This window comes from Triticum aestivum, chromosome 1D (assembly GCF_018294505.1).
Source record: "Triticum aestivum cultivar Chinese Spring chromosome 1D, IWGSC CS RefSeq v2.1, whole genome shotgun sequence".
Lineage (NCBI taxonomy): Eukaryota > Viridiplantae > Streptophyta > Magnoliopsida > Poales > Poaceae > Triticum > Triticum aestivum.
Genome location: NC_057796.1, coordinates 7,660,922 through 7,679,216, shown reverse-complemented (window position 1 = coordinate 7,679,216; position 18,295 = coordinate 7,660,922). Strand labels below are relative to the sequence as shown.

The 18,295-nt window shown below is 46.6% G+C and overlaps 1 pseudogene; it reads right to left on the bottom strand.

The window, feature by feature from the left end:
- Positions 1 to 2,198: 2,198 nt before the first annotated feature.
- Positions 2,199 to 16,894, bottom strand: LOC123156732 (uncharacterized; annotated as a pseudogene).
- Positions 16,895 to 18,295: the final 1,401 nt, after the last annotated feature.

Below are 18,295 nucleotides of genomic sequence, written 5' to 3'. Positions count from 1 at the left end.
ATAGCATTGTAGGAACACAACATGGCTCAATCAACTCCTACACATGCTAGTGGGTTTCATCTAGTTACTGTGGCAATGACAGGTCATGCAAAGGAAAGTGGGTTCAACTACCGCAACACACAGCAGTTTGAATCGCGTTGTCTTAATGCAGTAAACGAGAGCAGAAGCGAGAAGATGGGTTTGTATCGAAATGATCAATGGGTTGCTTGCCTGACAGAGTGGTGGTGGGATACTGCCCTTCAGTTGGATACTCGTGAATATCCTCGGAGGCAGGACCTACCACAATGAACACATCGAAGCACAATCAACACCAAGCAAGTGCAACAATATGATGCATGCATGAGACATGGCAAAATGGATGTATTGGGCTAATGCAACTAAGGCCAGAAGGGTTTGGACTAATTTGAATCAAAGATTCAAATTCCAAGTTCATAAATGGCCCATATTAGTGCTTTATCTTGTTCTGTATAAAACAGTAGGTTAACTTGCTTAATCATGCATGAAACCAGTACAGATGGATAGAATGGATTTTTCTGATCATTTTTCATATATAAATCTTTTCATTCTGAGCTATAGATTATTTTCTATGATTTTTTGAAGTTTGTGATAATTTCTGGAATTTCCAATATAAGAATAATTCCAGTAAATGCTTTACTGCGTCAGCCTGACGTCAGTGTGACGTCAGCAGGTCAACGGGGTCGTCCAGGTCAACCTGACGTGTGGGTCCCTGTGTCAGTGTCACTGTTAGATAATTAGTTAATTAGGATTAGTTTTAACTCTAACCCAGATTTATTTAGCAGGCGGGCCCCACTTGTCAGTGACCCTGGGGGGGTCAACCCGTGGTCAAACCATGCTGACTCGCCGGCGTTTAGCCGCCGGCGACGTCCAGACGCGGCGGTGGTGTGCGGGATTGCCCCTCCGGCGACCAAAAGGATGGCGGAGAGTACCTACGTGTAGCTGCGGGCAAACCGCGTCGACTGGTGGTGGTAGTGGAGCTCGGGGTCGCCGGAATCGACGCCGGCGACGAGCCGGGCGGCTGCCGGGGTACGGGCGTGGTTGAAACCGTAGCTGGAGAGCACGGCGAGGGGCAAGCGATGGCGCTACGGGTTCCTGGCGTTGCGGTGAAGCTAATGGCTACGGTGGTGCGGTCGTTAGATGGCCGGAGCCTCGTCGGCGACGAGCTCGTGCGGCGGCGCGTTCGGGTGAGCTTCGTGCGGTGGCTACAGCGCTCGAGAGAGAGAGAGAGGAGAGGATGGGAAGGTGGCCATGCTCACGGCGGTTGCGACGGAGCAGACGGCGAGGTCGGAGACGAGCTGTAGCAGTGGCGACGGCGGAGGGGATCTCCGACGGTGAGCGGCGAAGGCGAGGTCGGTGGCGGAGCTTCGGGGCAAACGAGCGCTCGGGGCTCGGCTTGCTCGAAGGAGTGGGCGACGGCGGTGCTGTAGGACACGGTGGTACGGCGCGAGGTCGACGGTGGGCGCGGCTACTCCGGTGAGGTGGCTGCGGCGGCGTCGGCCATGGTGGGGAGAAGGCGAGGGAGAGGCGATGGGGAAGAATGGCGATGTCCAGGGGCTCGGGGCGCGTCGAGGGAGGTCGGCCAGCTCATCCGCGGCGAGGGCGGCAAGCAGGTGGCGCCGGTGGCGAGCTCGCGCTCGCCGGCGTCACCTCTCTGCCTGCTCTGGCGAGAGCAGGCAGCTGACTGGCGCGGGCCAGCACAGTGCTGGGCCGCCAGGTGGGCTGCCAGGTAAGTTCTCTGCTTTCTGTTCTTTTCTCTTTTTTATTTATTTCTGTTCTGTGTTTTGAAATAGTAAAAATACTATTTCATTTGGAAAAATCCTGAAAATATTCTGAGGCACCTTTGAAATTATTCTCAACAGCCTAAAAATACCTTCAAGATTATTTGGGCATTTGAAAATATTTATAGCATTTAAAATGCCCAAATGCAAATACTTATGGTTTGTGCAAAAATCCAAGATGGCCTCCAAAAATATGAAACCATTTTTGGCAGAGGTTTTAGCCAAGACCAAAGGTGGTGAACATTTATGGAGGGCATTTCAGGTTCATTGAAAAGAATTTTAGTAAACCCTAGTTGTTCCGGGGGGTGCTGGGGGTTTCTGGCATCCCCATTTCAGGTTTCTGTGAAATGTAGACATGATGCAACACTCTAATGCATGAACTAACTAGGATGTGACAAAGATCTAATCGAGGGAGGCGGGGACAGTTCTGGCGTCAAGAACAGACACCAGGTGCTGGTACTCCATATCCAGCCCGGCGAGGATGTACGAGCCCAGCTCGTCATCTTGCAGGGGTTTGCCGGCGGCGGCAAGCTCGTCCGCCAGTGTGCGCATATGCGCGAAGTACGCCACGACCGTCTGCTGCCCCTTCTGCGTGTTGGCCAGTGCTATGCGCACGTTGTTGACGCGGGCCACGGACTGCGAGGAGAACATGTTCGCCAACGCAGACCATAGCTCATGGGCACGGGAGATTGAAGTGACCTGCACAAGCACTTCTTTTGAATAGATTGTTAAGCAAATATCCAAGTACCTGCTGATCCTACCTAACCCAGATCGAGTGAAGTGGGTTCAGCGACGTTTCTTCCTTCCCGTCCTTGTCCTTGGTGGTGATCATCTTGAAGGGCTCCAGCATGGTTCCATCGGCATAGCCGAAGAACCCTGCACCTCTGAGCTGGGGCGTGATCTGGCACGCCAGAGCACATAGTTGCCACGGGTGAGTTTCTCCGTGATTTGGCCGGTGAGGCTGCCCTGGGAAGCGCTGGAGGAAGACATGGTGGAGCTTTTTTTTGGAGATGGAAAAACCTAGATGTAATGGAAGAGACCTGCTCTGTATACCATGTGAAACTTGCGGTAAGCGTGGTACCCCTGTTAAGGGGCGCGCCTTCGTGTTTATAGGCAGGGGCTTATCCCTGATACGCATACAAGTTTGTTTGAGAGGATTACATCTTGAGGTACAAGAAAGACATAGAGAGATAGAGATAAGCTAGTTCGGTTACAGAAAGGATCCTAGCTAATCTCCTAACAACCTACTCTATTTCCTGACGTGAGGGCATCCCAACGTGACAGCCATATCTTGTGACATATGTGGTTTAACACCTCGTTGAGCCGACCATTTGTTGAATCATGAGGAACTTCTCAACTACATCAATTATGATCCTTGTTTTCCAGTACTTGTAGGCTAGGAATATACATACAGACAGGGGTGCCAGCATGAACTTGTATAGTACTGCCAAACAAGTATATGAATGTAAGCTAGATGAACGTGGAGGCATATGCTTGTCCAACATTTGTGACCATGATGATTAAAAGCATGTAAATTCTTTTTTGAAGGTAAAAAAGCATATTATTCTCACGTACCAAAAAAGAACTTGGTGATAGCAATACCAGATACTATGGTTACAACAACGAAAATCAAATTTGTTCTGTAGTGGGGATCTCTACAGTACTGGGTCATGCATTCTACGAAGTGCATTTCGCTCCGGAGAAAAGCACGAGCCCAATTCATGAGGCACTACCAGAAAACAAACTTTTCACCGCGGCCAGGAACCGACACGAAAATGCCAAATCCCCTCAGGAAAATAATTCCTGGCGGTTACCCGACAGGAAAATCACGCCAGGAATACAACGACAGGGAAATCGTGTAATGCCTGATGGTCGGCCGACGGGAGTAATTTTCCTGACGGTTGTTCCTGTCAGCCACCCTCAGGGAAATCTTGATGCCGTCAGGTTTACAGGTCCCCTTGTTGTGACGGCCAACCTACAGGAAAACTGGCACAAAGGAAAACAAATTATGTTGAGCCTGTAATTTATTTCGGGGCATCCATATTCAGAATGTAACTGACAAATCCGTACCCTTCTATAATTACAAATTTATTAGCAGATATCAGTGGTCCACGCATAATCCCAATAAACCCAAATCCACATCATATATCTTCATACAAGCATCCAAAATCAGTATAAACATAGCACATATCTATCCATTAATCCATGAATGATTGAACATATCGTAGTTGACATCTGAAAATCTTACTTGCTCAAAAGCAGCAACAGGACAGTTGTACGCATGCATGCCACCACTACTCAAATTACGCATCCATGGCATTGTACAAAGCAATGCAATGATAACAAAAGACTCATGTTGCTAAGTCAACTGATTCACGATCTGGAGCATCACCTACATCTTCATAAGTTTCTAAGTCACCTATGCTACCACCATGTTCTCACCATCATTGTAGACTCCAATGTTGCCATTGCCGACGTGGTCGCCCACACTAGTAGAAAAAGGGGCTTTGGTTGAGGCCTGGCCAGCCCATTAGTCCCGGTTCTGACACGACCGGGACCAATGGGGGCATTTGTCCCGGTTTTTGAGCCCATGGGGCCGGCCGGGGCCTCGTGGGCATTGGTCCCGGTTCGTCTGGGCTCATTGGTCCCGGTTCGTGGTACGAACCGGGACCAATGGGCCTCGCTCCTGGCCCACAACCATTGGTCCCGGTTCGTGGCACGAACCGGGACAGAAGGACGGCCTTTAGACCCGGTTCGTACCACGAACCGGGACAAATGAGTTGCCTATATATACCCCCTCGCCGGCGAGCAGAGCACTTCACACTGCTCTGTTTTGGTGGCTGGCGAGGGGAGAGCTTTGTGGTGCTCTAGCTTACCTCCTATGCACATGAGGTGTTCGATGAAATGCCTGAACCACACTAGTTAAGCTTTCCCCTCTCGAAGCTCGACCTCGAAGCTCCATTTTCCTCAAGATTTGTCTAGGTTTACCGGGCCATCACGTCCCGTCCCCGTCTTCGCCGCCGTCGATCGACCGCACCGATCTCGTTGCCGGCACCACCATGGTGAGCCTCTTGTTAATTCTTATCTTCTTTCTGAAAGAAAAAAATTCTTACTTGTATGATTAGATAGCTACTTGTCTAATTTTTCTTACTTTTATTATTGATTTTTCTTACTTGTATGTTTTGTAATGGTTTTTGACACACATAATTATATATAATGCATACAGATGAACCGGCAATGGATGTACGGTGACAAACACACCTCCGAGTACATTAAGGGCATGCATAATTTTCTCGAAGTGGTTGAGGCAAACAAGCAGAATGGTTTTATGTGTTGTCCATGCCCTGATTGTGGGAATACGAGGTCTTACTCTGACTAGAAAGTCCTTCACGCCCACCTGCTTTATAAGGGTTTCATGCCACACTATAATGTTTGGACGAAGCACGGAGAAATAGGGGTTATGATGGAAGACAGTGAAGAAGAAGAGGATGATGACAACTATGTGCCCCCTGAATACGGTGATGCTGCAATGGGGGAAGCTGAAGATCAAGAGGAACCAGACGATGTGCCCGATGATGATCTCCGCCGGGTCATTGTTGATGCAAGGGAAATGTGCGAAAGTGAAAAGGAGAAGCTGAAGTTCGATCGCATGTTAGAGGATCACAAAAAAGGGTTGTACCCCAATTGCGAAGATGGCAACACAAAGCTCGGTACCGTACTGGAATTGCTGCAGTGGAAGGCAGAGAATGCTGTGCCTGACAAAGGATTTGAGAAGCTACTGAAAATATTGAAGAAGAAGCTTCCAAAGAACAACGAATTGCCCGAAAGTACATACGCAGCAAAGAAGGTCGTATGCCCTCTAGGATTGGAGGTGGAGAAGATACATGCATGGCCTAATGACTGCATCCTCTATCGCGGTGCGTACAAGGATTTGAACGCATGCTCGGTATGCGGTGCATTGCGGTATAAGATCAGACGAGATGGCCATGGTGATGTTGACGGCGAGCCCCGCAGGAAGAGGGTTCCTGCGAAGGTGATGTGGTATGCTCCTATAATACCACGGTTGAAATGACTGTTCAGAAACAAAGAGCATGCCAAGTTGATGCGATGGCACAGTGAGGACCGTAAGAAAGACGGAAAGTTGAGAGCACCCGCTCACGGGTCGCAGTGGAGAAAAATCGAGAGAAAATACTGGGCTCAGTTTGCAACTGACCCAAGGAACGTATGGTTTGCTTTAAGCGCGGATGGCATTAATCGTTTCGGGGAGTAGAGCAGCAATCACAGCACCTGGCCCGTGACTCTATGTATGTATAACCTTCCTCCTTGGATGTGCATGAAGCGGAAGTTCATTATGATGCCAATTCTCATCCAAGGCCCTAAGCAACCCGGCAACGACATTGATGTGTACCTAAGGCCATTAGTTGAAGAACTTTTACAGTTGTGGAATGGAAACGGTGTACGTGCGTGGGACGAGCACAAACAGGAGGAATTTAACCTGCATGCCTTGCTGTTTGTAACCATCAACGATTGGCCCGCTCTCAGTAACCTTTCAGGACAGACAAACAAGGGATACCACGCATGCACGCATTGTTTAGATGACACCGAAAGTATATACCTGGACAGATGCAGGAAGAATGTGTACCTGGGCCATCGTCGATTTCTCCCGACCAACCATCAATGTCGAAAGAAAGGCAAGCATTTCAAAGGCGAGGCAGATCACCGGAAGAAGCCCGCCATGCGTACCGGTGATCACATACTTGCTATGGTCAATGATTTACACGTAATCTTTGGAAAGGGTCCCGGCGGACTACCTGTTCCGAGTGACGCTGAGGGACGCGCACCCATGTGGAAGAAGAAATCTATATTCTGGGACCTACCCTACTGGAAAGAGCTAGAGGTTCGCTCTTCAATCGACGTGATGCACGTGACAAAGAACCTTTGCGTGAACCTGCTAGGCTTCTTGGGCGTGCATGGGAAGACAAAAGATACACCTGAGGCACGGGAGGACCTGCAACATTTGCACGAAAAAGACGACATGCCTCCAAAGCAGTATGAAGGTCCTGCCAGCTACGCTCTTACCAAAGAAGAGAAGGAAATCTTTTTTGAATGCCTGCTCAGTATGAAGGTCCCGACTGGCTTCTCGTCGAATATAAAGGGAATAATAAATATTCCAGAGAAAAAGTTCCAGAACCTAAAGTCTCATGACTGCCACGTGATTATGACGCAACTGCTTCCGGTTGCATTGAGGGGGCTTCTACCGGAAAACGTCCGATTAGCCATTGTGAAGCTATGTGCATTCCTCAATGCAATCTCTCAGAAGGTGATTGATCTACAAATCATACCAAGGCTAAGGAGTGATGTGGCGCAATGTCTTGTCAGTTTCGAGCTGGTGTTCCCACCATCCTTCTTCAATATCATGACGCACGTCCTAGTTCATCTAGTCGACGAGATTGTCATTCTGGGCCCCGTATTTCTACACAATATGTTCCCCTTTGAGAGGTTCATGGGAGTCCTAAAGAAATATGTCCGTAACCGTGCTAGGCCAGAAGGAAGCATCTCCATGGGCCATCAAACAAAGGATGTCATTGGGTTTTGTGTTGACTTTATTCCTGGCCTTAAGAAGATAGGTCTCCCTAAATCACGGTATGACGGGAGACTCACTCGAAAAGGCACGCTAGGAGCAGACTCAATAATATGCAGGGACGGGCATTCTTGGTCTCAAGCACACTACACAGTTCTACAGAACTCTACCTTGGTGACCCCGTATGTCGATGAACACAAGAACAGTCTGCGCTCCAAACACCCGGAGCAGTGTGACGACTGGATTACATGTGAACACATCAGGACTTTCGGCAGTTGGTTGGAAACACGTCTCAGAGGTGACAACACTGTTTGTGATGAGTTGTACTCGTTGTCCACGGGACCATCTTCGACTGTATTGACTTACAAAGGATACGAGATAAATGGGAATACATTTTACACGATCGCCCAAGATCATAAGAGTACCAACCAAAACAACGGTGTCCGGTTTGATGCAGCAACCGAGAGGGGAAAGGACACATATTATGGTTACATAGTGGACATATGGGAACTTGACTACGAACATGATTTTAAAGTCCCTTTGTTTAAGTGCAAATGGGTCGATCTGTCAGGAGGCGGGGTACAGGTAGACCCACAGTATGGAATGACAACAGTGGATCTGAACAATCTTGGGTACACTGATGAACCGTTCGTCCTAGCCAATGATGTGGCACATGTTATCTATGTGAAGGACATGTCTACCAAACCGAGAAAAAGAAAAGATAAAGAAGCGAATACATCATACGATGAGCCAAAGCGCCACATAGTTCTTTCAGGAAAAAGGGACATCGTGCGAGTGGAGGGCAAGACAGACATGTCTGAAGATTATGAAAAGTTTCATGAAATTCCTCCCTTCAAAGTCAAGGCTGACCCAAGCATCCTGATAAACGATGAAGATTATCCATGGTTACGGCGCAATAAGCAAAGCACACAAGAGAAAAAAAAGTGAAGACTATCTCTCCAGAACTATGGAGTTCAAATAAGTTTTAAAAAATGAAATCCCTTTGTAACATACGAGTTTCCGTATGAAACCCTGATACTTCGAAAGAGATTGTCCGTTTTGTACACGAAGTGCATCTCGTTTTTGTCGTAACCCTCTCTACTTTCTTGCACATGCTATGTGGGTGAAATGATGATACCATGCCAACTTTCAACCTTTTCAGAGTTCATGTGCAGTGCTTTTCAATTTCAGGGTCTTATAGCTCAAAAAATTAGTAAATGCATGAAAACTAAAATTATCAAAGTATTTTCTGTTCAAAATCATTAAAAGCAAAAAGAATTTTCATCAAATAGCAAAAAGAATTATCATAAGATAAAATAAATAAGTAATTAGAAACAAAATAATATAAACTTTAATAAAATATATAAGTAGAAACAAAATAAAATAAACTTTAATAACATAAAGCAAAAATAATTATCATCAAGTGAAATAAATAAGTAATTAGAAACAAAACAAAATAGCGACTAGAAACCCACCCATGGGCCAGGATTTAGGCCAGAAGAAGGCCCAGTAGGCCCATCAGGCATAGCGGAGACAATTAGGCCCGTAAGCCTGCAATGGAGAGGAGCTCGAGAGGGGTGCGGCAGTAGGGCTTATAAACCACTGCGCGCCCCCCTCAACTAGCGAGGTGGGACTAAACTTTCGATGCGGGCGCAACAGCACAAGGCCTTTGGTCCCGGTTGGTGGCACCAACCGGGACTAAATGGGTGCATTAGTACCGGTTTGTGGAACCAACCGGGACCAATGCCCCCCCTTTAGTCTCGGTTGGTGCCACCAACCGGGACTAAAGGGAGCATTGGTCCCGGTTGGTGCCACGAACCGGGACCAATGCTTCGTCTATATAAGAAAACACTTGTGAAAATTTTGGATTGAATCTTGCAGTTCGCCCAGACGACGCACGCGGAGAGGACGCTGCCAGGCTGCCGGACGCCGTCGCCATCGCCCTGCCCTGAGCTTGCCGTCGACGCGCCCCAGCGGCCCCCCTGCCAGTGCTCAGCGTCGACCCTCGCCCCTGCCCTGCCCCGAGCTCGCCGTGTCCGCGTCGCCGCCGCGCCCCCACCCGCCCTGCCCCGAGCTCGCCGTCGCCACGCCGCCCCACGACCCTGCCCTGCCCCGAGCTCGCCGTCAACGCGCCGCCCCGCGCCTGTGCCCTATCCCGACGGTGCGCGCCGCCCCTCCCCATTCGGTCCGGCGGCCGGCCCCCTTTTCCTCTATGTTTTGCTCATACAATTTTTTTTGTTCATATTATGATTTTTTTGTTCATAGATGATGATATATATGATGAATTGTTTTGTTCATATATGTATTATTTAGGTTGTAATTAGTAGATATCGATTTTAGGTTAGTTGATTTAGTGCATTTTAGGTTTGTTGTACTGTTAGTGCATTTTAGGTTTGTGTAGAGGAAAAAGTAAAATAAGGAAAAGGAAGAAAAGAGGAAGAAGGAAGAAGGAAGAAGAAGAAAAAGAAGCAGAGGAAAAAAAATAAGGGTCGGACATGTGATGAGGGGGGGACGTCGGACATGACATGAGGGGGGATATCGATTTTTTTCTTCGATCGCCGAGCGGTCGAGGGTCGTCGAGGGGTCGAGGGTCGAGGGGCTTAGTAGTTGAACTTTGATTTAATAAAACTACTTTATTTTACTATATATAGAAGTAGTTTATTTTTAGTAAGTACTAGTTTATTTTATTTATAGTAAGTGTTTAGTAGTTGAACTAGTTGATTTAATAAAACTACTTTATTTTACTATATATAGAAGTAGTTTATTTTTAGGAAAAAAAATAGAACTAGTTTATTTTTTTAGTTCAAGCAATTATTCTTGCATCGACGTCGACGATGCCTATCCCGCATCCTCGTCATCGACTCGGCGGAGGAGGCCGGCTTGATCAGAGGGGCCATGTCCAGGACTGGGCTCCGCCGGGCTGGTTTTTTGGAGGTGCTACCTTCCGGGGTGCGTAGGTTGGTGAGGAGCCACCCGATCCTTGTTTGGTGGCGGTCGTGTGGGCCTATGACGGCGTCGAGGCTTCTGGACACCGCGGAGATGGTACGTCACCGTGTCAGCGAGGAGGACGAGCACGTCCGTCGCTACATGGTTGCGTTGGAGGGCAGGTTCGACAATACCTGGCAGCTTCTTCAGGGATCTCACTGGAGCTATGATCCTGTGATGGTTCCTTCTCTTTGGGTGTCCACCGCCCACGCCGATACCCGTCGGGCACTACGGTTCTAGCTGTACTAGCGATGCTATATGTATGATAGTATTCGAGGTGTATTAGTGATAATATTCGACGATGTACGGACGCAAGAGATGATGTAGTTTTGCTTATAATTGAATGCATCCTAATTTGAATACTATTTTATTTTGCGATTTGATTTTGCATATGATTAGTTGATAGCTTATAGGGTTTTTGTTTTCATAGAAATCTAGGAGCCCCCCTCCATCATCCCCGCCGTCGTCCCCGTCACCGACCCCCTCCGACCTCGAGGTGAGACCAGCCAAATCCTTTTTTAGAAATAAAATTAGATGATATTTCGGGTTGACTTTAAGTCTGTCGAGTCTCCACCATATATGAGAGGACGAAGAAGCCCGACTGTTGTCATGGGGGTCGCTTCTCCTTTGTTCCCGTTTGCTAGACATTTTGGTGTAATGCACTCAGGGACAAATGGAGGAGTGACCATCACCAACGGTTGAATGTATACACCACGTGAGCTGAGAGTTTTCAAGAAAAGACTCGATAGACCGATAGTCAACACGTGATGAATAATAATGATCTAATTTAGTTTTTGTAGTACATATATTTAATTGTACAAGTTTAATCTTTGAATTATGAACGTAGGAAATGTCGTCATCGGACGACGAAAGTCTCTCGGGGGAGTGTGGCTGGTGCCACGACGATCGAGGTCTGTGCGACAGGCCTCACCTGGACGATGATTGTCGCTTCAGCATTAAGCTCTAGGAGACCTTCGAAGTTGAAACGGTACGCAACGACGACAAGTGTTTTTTTCATAATTAAGCATGACTTCAACTATTTCAACGTGTAATTTTCATCTTTTACAATTCGAGTATAGTTTATCCCATGCCATGGAAGACGCTGTGTCTTGGAGAGGATGGATTTTGAAGACCATGAAAATTATGAAACAAAGAAAATTCACCTAAGGACTCATCATGATGTGGATTCTGAAATAAATTTGTATAATGCTGAGAGCGTAACCCATTTTGGTTGCAAAAATTGGGAAGCATTTTGCAAGATGTATGGTTTTGATGAGGGTATGCTTGTCACCATGGATCTTGGTGATCCTGAAATCGAGCAAGACAATATGGACATTTGGGGCCTTGTTGATGCGCCTCCAATTCTACCGCTATGTGAGTTTCTCAAACATAGTTATTAGCTAATTTATATTGTTTATTTCAAAATAATTGACAACTTATTTCCATTGACAGCTTATTTTGATTGTTCAAAGAATGTGCGAAAGATGGTAGACAGAACCTACTACACCGATGGCTCTGAATTAACTTATAAGGAGAAAAATCATCGGTTCGGATTTTGTACTGATATTGAGAATTACAATATCTACAATCAAACTCCTCAACATTATGGACAATACGTGCCATTAGTGCACGTGTTGAACTACGGTAACTATCATGGAGATACCCAGGTAAGATTTTTTACTATTACGACATCCGTGCATCTTTTGCATACATCTAAAACTAGTACATAATTGCTAACTATGAAGTTATTACGCCGTTTTTCAACAAAGAATCCCAGAGGATTGTGTGCCTCATTTGATGTATGAGCATGGTAGCCTTCATGTTTTGAACATACAACCAGGTCATCCTACGAATCTCAACTGTCCATACCGGAATTCTAAAAGAAGTGGAGACATGCTAATCAAACAATGGAAAAAATGTATGGACAGTCGTAAGGAGATTTTTGGAAGCAAAAGGAAGCGCCGCGCAAGAATTGGAGACAGGATGATCTCCATTCTCCATAATGAAGAGTTAGGGTCTATATTGTTTTATGCTATTTTATCTTAAATAGGGTATTTAGGTCCTGCCTAATACTGATGATCATGTGCTAAGAACAATTAAGTAGGGTTGGTTCGATGACTATCAGGATGATGATCGTATGGCTTGTTATTAATAACGAGTAGAAGTTGTATGATGATGATTAGTAGGACTTGTTATTATGATGATGCACGATGCGAGCATGGATTGGATTGAAGTGAAGGCAACATGCATGTGGTGCATGTCGAAAGTAGTACAATCCAAACTTGATCAAGTTAGGATTAGTATTACTTTCGACATGCACCACATGTTGCCTCAGTTCAATCTAAGTCCTCTCTAAATGTATGGCGTGTCGAGTCCTCTATATACATATAGTACATAGCATCGACCAAGCACGGAGATAAGAGAGGACACTTCTCTCTATTAATTAGCTAGCTAACACAATATATGAAACACCTAAATTAACCCCCCAAAACCCCCTAAACCCTCCCCCCCTTAAAAAAACAAAAACCCCAGCCCCTGGAATGCTGACGCGTGGATGCCTTTTGGTCCCGATTGGTGTCACCAACCGGGACCAAAGGCCCTCCTGCCTGGGCTGGCCGCAGCGGCCACGTGGAGGCCCATCTGTCCCGGTTCGTGTAAGAACCGGGACTAAAGGCCTAGAGCTTTAGTACCGACCTTTTAGTCCCGGTTCCTAAACCGGCACAAAAGGCCCTTATGAACCATGACAAATGGCCCTTTTTCTACTAGTGCCATAGCACCATCCTCCAAGCTAACAGGGGATGAACCGGTATTCCCTGCAAAGTCATGTACACCATTAACGGGAATAATAGTTTATTGAAAGGAACAGGAGATGATGACCAAACATCCATCACCATAAGAGTTGTTATCCTCTTAACTCTTTCAAGCTTCATCATTTTTGCATATCTATACAATAGATCCTACAGCAATTTTCCTGTGGGCTGGACTCTCAGGAAAATAGGCGATTTGCCTGGAGGCCAAAGTTAGCCCTTCAGGAAAAATTATATTCCTGTGAGGGGCTTCAGGCCTCACAGGAAAATTTGTCACCTACAGGAAAAGTACAGCTTCTGGTAGTGTGATGTTTGCGCCAGATACTTGCTCTTTGAAGTAGCTGCAGATCATACAACTGCAAAGAAATGGATTTAGAACGGAGCACGGTGTTTAGATAGGGCAAATTCCATTTGCATACTAACTCGATCCCATTTGCGCAAAACGCCAGTGTTTGACTCTCTTTAAATTTGGCTACACGTTGCATTTTGGACTATTGATTTTAAAAGCAACATGATCTTGACCTGTGCCCGACAGGCTAGCCTGATCAGATCGAAGAAAAAAATAGAGCCAAATGCAATACACAATTGAATTGTATAGTGGTGTGAGAAAGCCAAACCCCAATGTTTTTGGGTTAAATTAAGTTGTGAAAATGCAAATTACTCTTTTTTATAATTACAACAAAAACCAAATTGCTGGAGTGACAAACTTTGCAGTGTAATTGCAATGTCATAAATTATTGCTATTGTAATCGCTGGAGTGACAAATTTTGGGGTTAACTACTTCCCGGCTGCCACCGCTAGTGTAATTCCCCAAGTTAATTCTTCAAGAAAATAAGAAGGGAAACTAAATTTAGGAGAAAATGGATTGTTGGCACTCAGGCAAGCAATGGGCTTGTACGCACCCAGACATAAAATGGATTGTCTGGGTTCTAGTATACACATCAGGCACCCAGACATAAACATGTGAATTGATTGTTGGCACTCAGGCAAGCAATGGTCTTGTACGCACTATTATTTGTTACTGCTCTCGAACAATTAGCGAGACATGCTGTGTAGGGGCTGCGTGTGACAAAATCAAAAAGGGAAGGTGAATCTGAAACATTTTTGCCACGTTGTCCTAAATAAGGAACGTGACTCCACAGTGGAAGAGGGCAGCTGCTACTGGTATTGAAGTTGGGATCCATGACCCAGAAGTAGGAATCGGTGTGGTTGATGGCAATCACATAGTACGTTCCTGTGTTGATGTGAATTGTAGCCTTGCTACTACTGCAACCCAGCTCGTATGTTCGGAAGTTGGGGTCACATGGTATGTTCCTGTGTTGATGTGAATCGTAGCCTTGCTGCTGGCGCAATCCAGCTCGTATGCTTCAACAGCGCACTCAAGAGGATCACCTCGCCGACGGAAAGGAAATGATATGTCTTGGACATGACATGATGATCTTCTACAAAAACAGCAACAAGGGAAAAGACAGTGCAGGCCTGAGTAAGGGTGTAACAGTCGCTGAATCTACGTATGTCCAACAGTAACATACCTTGTGTTGCTCATGTTCTTTGATACTAGAAACTGGATGGTTTTATTTTATTTTACCAGGCTGAACCATGAGAAGGATTGAGTCCTGATTTGTGATGTTTCTTTGAAATGAGATGATGACAACTGCGTTATTCATGGCGTCCAAAAGAGAGAGGCATTTCTAGACCCAGGAACAACACCTTGGGGTTTGGCACGAATCAATATTTCAAGTTAAACTCTATATATGCAGCTAACATAGAAAATCTTACGTATGTGAAACATAATAATGGTGCCAAATTAGAGAAGATTGCAAAATGCAAAAGCATGCCTGCATAAAAAATATTGAAAATTTCTTATCACCCACTCCACCATTCAGCTTTTATTTAATTCATAGAAGTATGAGGGTATGCTCATAAATATTTCATAGAAATATAGCATGCTCAATTAGCTAATAAATAAGATACATGAAGAAGCAAACTCTATAGTTGGCGTGTCAATACCAAATTTTCGACAAATCTTACAAAGAACAACAATTATATTTTTGTTTCATCTAGGCGAGCATGCTAATCATGCATGCCGAAGATATACCTCACCAGAGCTATGATGAGCACGACATTCCAGAGAAGAAAACTCCCTGAAGAATTTGGATATCTTTGCGCATACATCATTACTTTCTGAGGCCTCCCGTGACAACTTCAGAATCATTCTTCTAAGCATTGGTGCACATCTAACTATCAGTCTCAAAAAATCGAACTCATGATCCTCTCCTTCGAAGCCATCGATCTCCACTTCTTCGAGAGCAGTCAGGGAGATAGTTTGGGACCTCCAGTCTGTTGGCTCACATGGACAATCTGATTCACATCCTTCATCCACCTAAAACAAAAAATAAACGTCAATATGTAACTACACAATGCATTGTTGAGATAAGTAATCAGAAATGAGAGTTACCATACCAATCTCTGTTGGGCAACCCTAAGCCTCCGAATAGCGGTACAAATTCGATCCATCCCAAGGAGATGAAACACCAATGCTCCAAATGCATGCCCGTATGTTGTGAGAAGTAGCTCCAAAACAGAGAAGGCAGCAACCATGTGCTTCTCTACCTCGTGTGCAAAGTTGTCAGCCTCATCACGAACAATAGTAGAGCCCTGAAGAAAAATAAAAGTTGGCAGGATATATATCATTCACAAAGATTACTTTACTCGGAGTTTGCAGTAAATTGAGTAGGAGGGGGGGGGGGGGGCGCACAGCGGAGGTGCGAATGTGCAGCGAAGGCAGCTGCCCTTGTGTCTCTGCCGTCTGCAGAGTCACCTGCTCGAGGTACCAGAGACCAAAAACAACATGCACCCCATAGTGGTAGCAGCAATTCCACGAGACCTTCTCCACCATTGGTGCCGAGACGGAGATGATGCAGAGCTTGGAGGTGGTGAAGGACACGGTCAACTGCTTAAGCGCAGGGGCAACAATGCTGACACTGTGTGTAAATCTGCGGTCTACGACAAGCTCCAGCAGCGACGGCGAGTTGACCCTCAGGGAGGTTACGTTCAACACAATGCCGTGGAGCTGGAGCGTTCGCAAGCGCGGGCAGCTGGAGAGCAAGGAGTCGAAGGCGTCATTGCAGCACGACAGGTGCAGCGTCTCAAGCGCGGGGAACTCGATGCCGGCCGGCACGCGTATGGCGGAAAAAATGTCCAATGCGATGGAAGTGGCACGGCGGAAGCATGGCAGATCGACGACTGGGAAAGGGCCGAACAAGTCCTGTGAGAGGTGGAGGAAGAACTCCTCCCGCTCGAGCCTTGCGGCGGCGCGCAGCAGCGAGTTGACGCGGGCGGCGCCGACCCGGTCAGGTGGCGCGGGGACGTGGATTTTGAGGAGGGAAACCACATGAGAGACACGGCCAAGCGCCAGTTCGATGGAGTCTAAGACAGTGTCGTGGAAGACGATCCGGCGAAGATGGGCCCAGAGGCCGCGCCACCGGCGGGAGAGGACGCCGGTGCGCGCGGCGGCGGCGATTCATGGGAGATGGGCGAGGACGAGCAGGAGCAGGTCGTCGGGGAGGGCGCTGATGTGGTCCGGTCCGACGCCACGTGGAAGACCTAGCTGATGCCGCGAGAAGCGGAGGCGACACCCCGATCTCCTCAACTCCATGCGAACTTTGCGACTCCCCGATCTCAACTCCATGGACAAAATTCGATCAAGGTGACCTTTTTTTACATCAGATCCAGGCGACCATTAGTTCCGCTCCTCGACCTATTCATTCTTCTTTTTTTTTTCCGAGAAATCTTCGGGTCTATCATTTTCAATCATGGCAGTACATTAATATCAGAAATAATAAAAATTACATCCAGATAAGTATACCATCTAGCAACGACTACAAATACTGAAGCGAGCCGAAGGCGCGTCGCCGTCATCGCCTCTCCCTAGCCGGAGCTGGGCAAAACTTGTTGTAGTAGACATTCAGGAAATCGTTATGCTAAGGCCCCCATAGGACCAGCACAATAGAACAGCAACCACCTTCGATAAAGAGTAGCGTAGATCTGAAGGGTCCAACCTGAAGAAACACAAACATAGACAAGCTACGACTAGATCAGAGCAAATCCATCAAGGACAGATCCGACGGAGACACACCTCCACACGCCCACCGACAATGCTAGACACACCACTGGGACGGGGGTTAAGCGGGGAGGACCTTATTCCATCTTCAGAGAGCGGCCGCCGTCTTGTCTTCCTGAACAGGACACAAACCCTAACAAAACTCGAAGAAACATCTAAAAAGAGAGCCCTCCCGGCGGCAAGGACCGGGATCCACCGCGCCGCCATGGCCCTAAGGCCGCCGGAGACGAGGCGGACCGGCGCCGGCGCCGGCGGGAGACAGAGGAACCCTAAGCTTTTCTTAGGGAAGGAGGCTATTCATTCTTCTCATTCATCATGTTTTCAAATAACCTCACATTTAACTTTGTTTTTACAAGAAACTTTCAATCTATTCGTCAACTGTTATCATAGTACAAAGAACATTCAAAGTAAAAAAATTACATCTAGATCCATAGACCACCTAACGACGGGTACAATCGCTGTAGCGAGTCGAAGACGCGTCACCGTCATCGCCACACCCTCATTGGAGCCCGACAAACTTTATTATAGTAGATGCCATTGATGTGTTTTATTAGACACAAAAGGAAGGATACCACATGACACATGTAATAAGCAATCCAAACAATTCAAAAAGATACAAAAGGAAGTGTAACCCTCCTCAAACGGAATATAATCTAGTATACAAAGGTAGAAAAGAAACATGACAAATTTGAAATTGAAAGTCAGCAGAATAACACTCCATAGGATTGCCGTGGGTCCCACGACTAAAACAAACAGACGAACATCAAACCCGTACTTTATGCTCTACGATTTTGGTGATCTTGAAACATTTTTGTGTTGTTGTTTTACTCCCTTTTGAGACGATCAGGGCCAAACTTACATGAGTTTACCAAAGACTCCTCTCTCCTACGGCGACCCAAGTTAATCCTTGAATCCTAAACCTCATGTCCACCACGGTCCTTCCTCATAGGTGCCGGCGATTGACGTGGCAACAACGTTGCTCGTCTCCACGATGCCTTTCTAC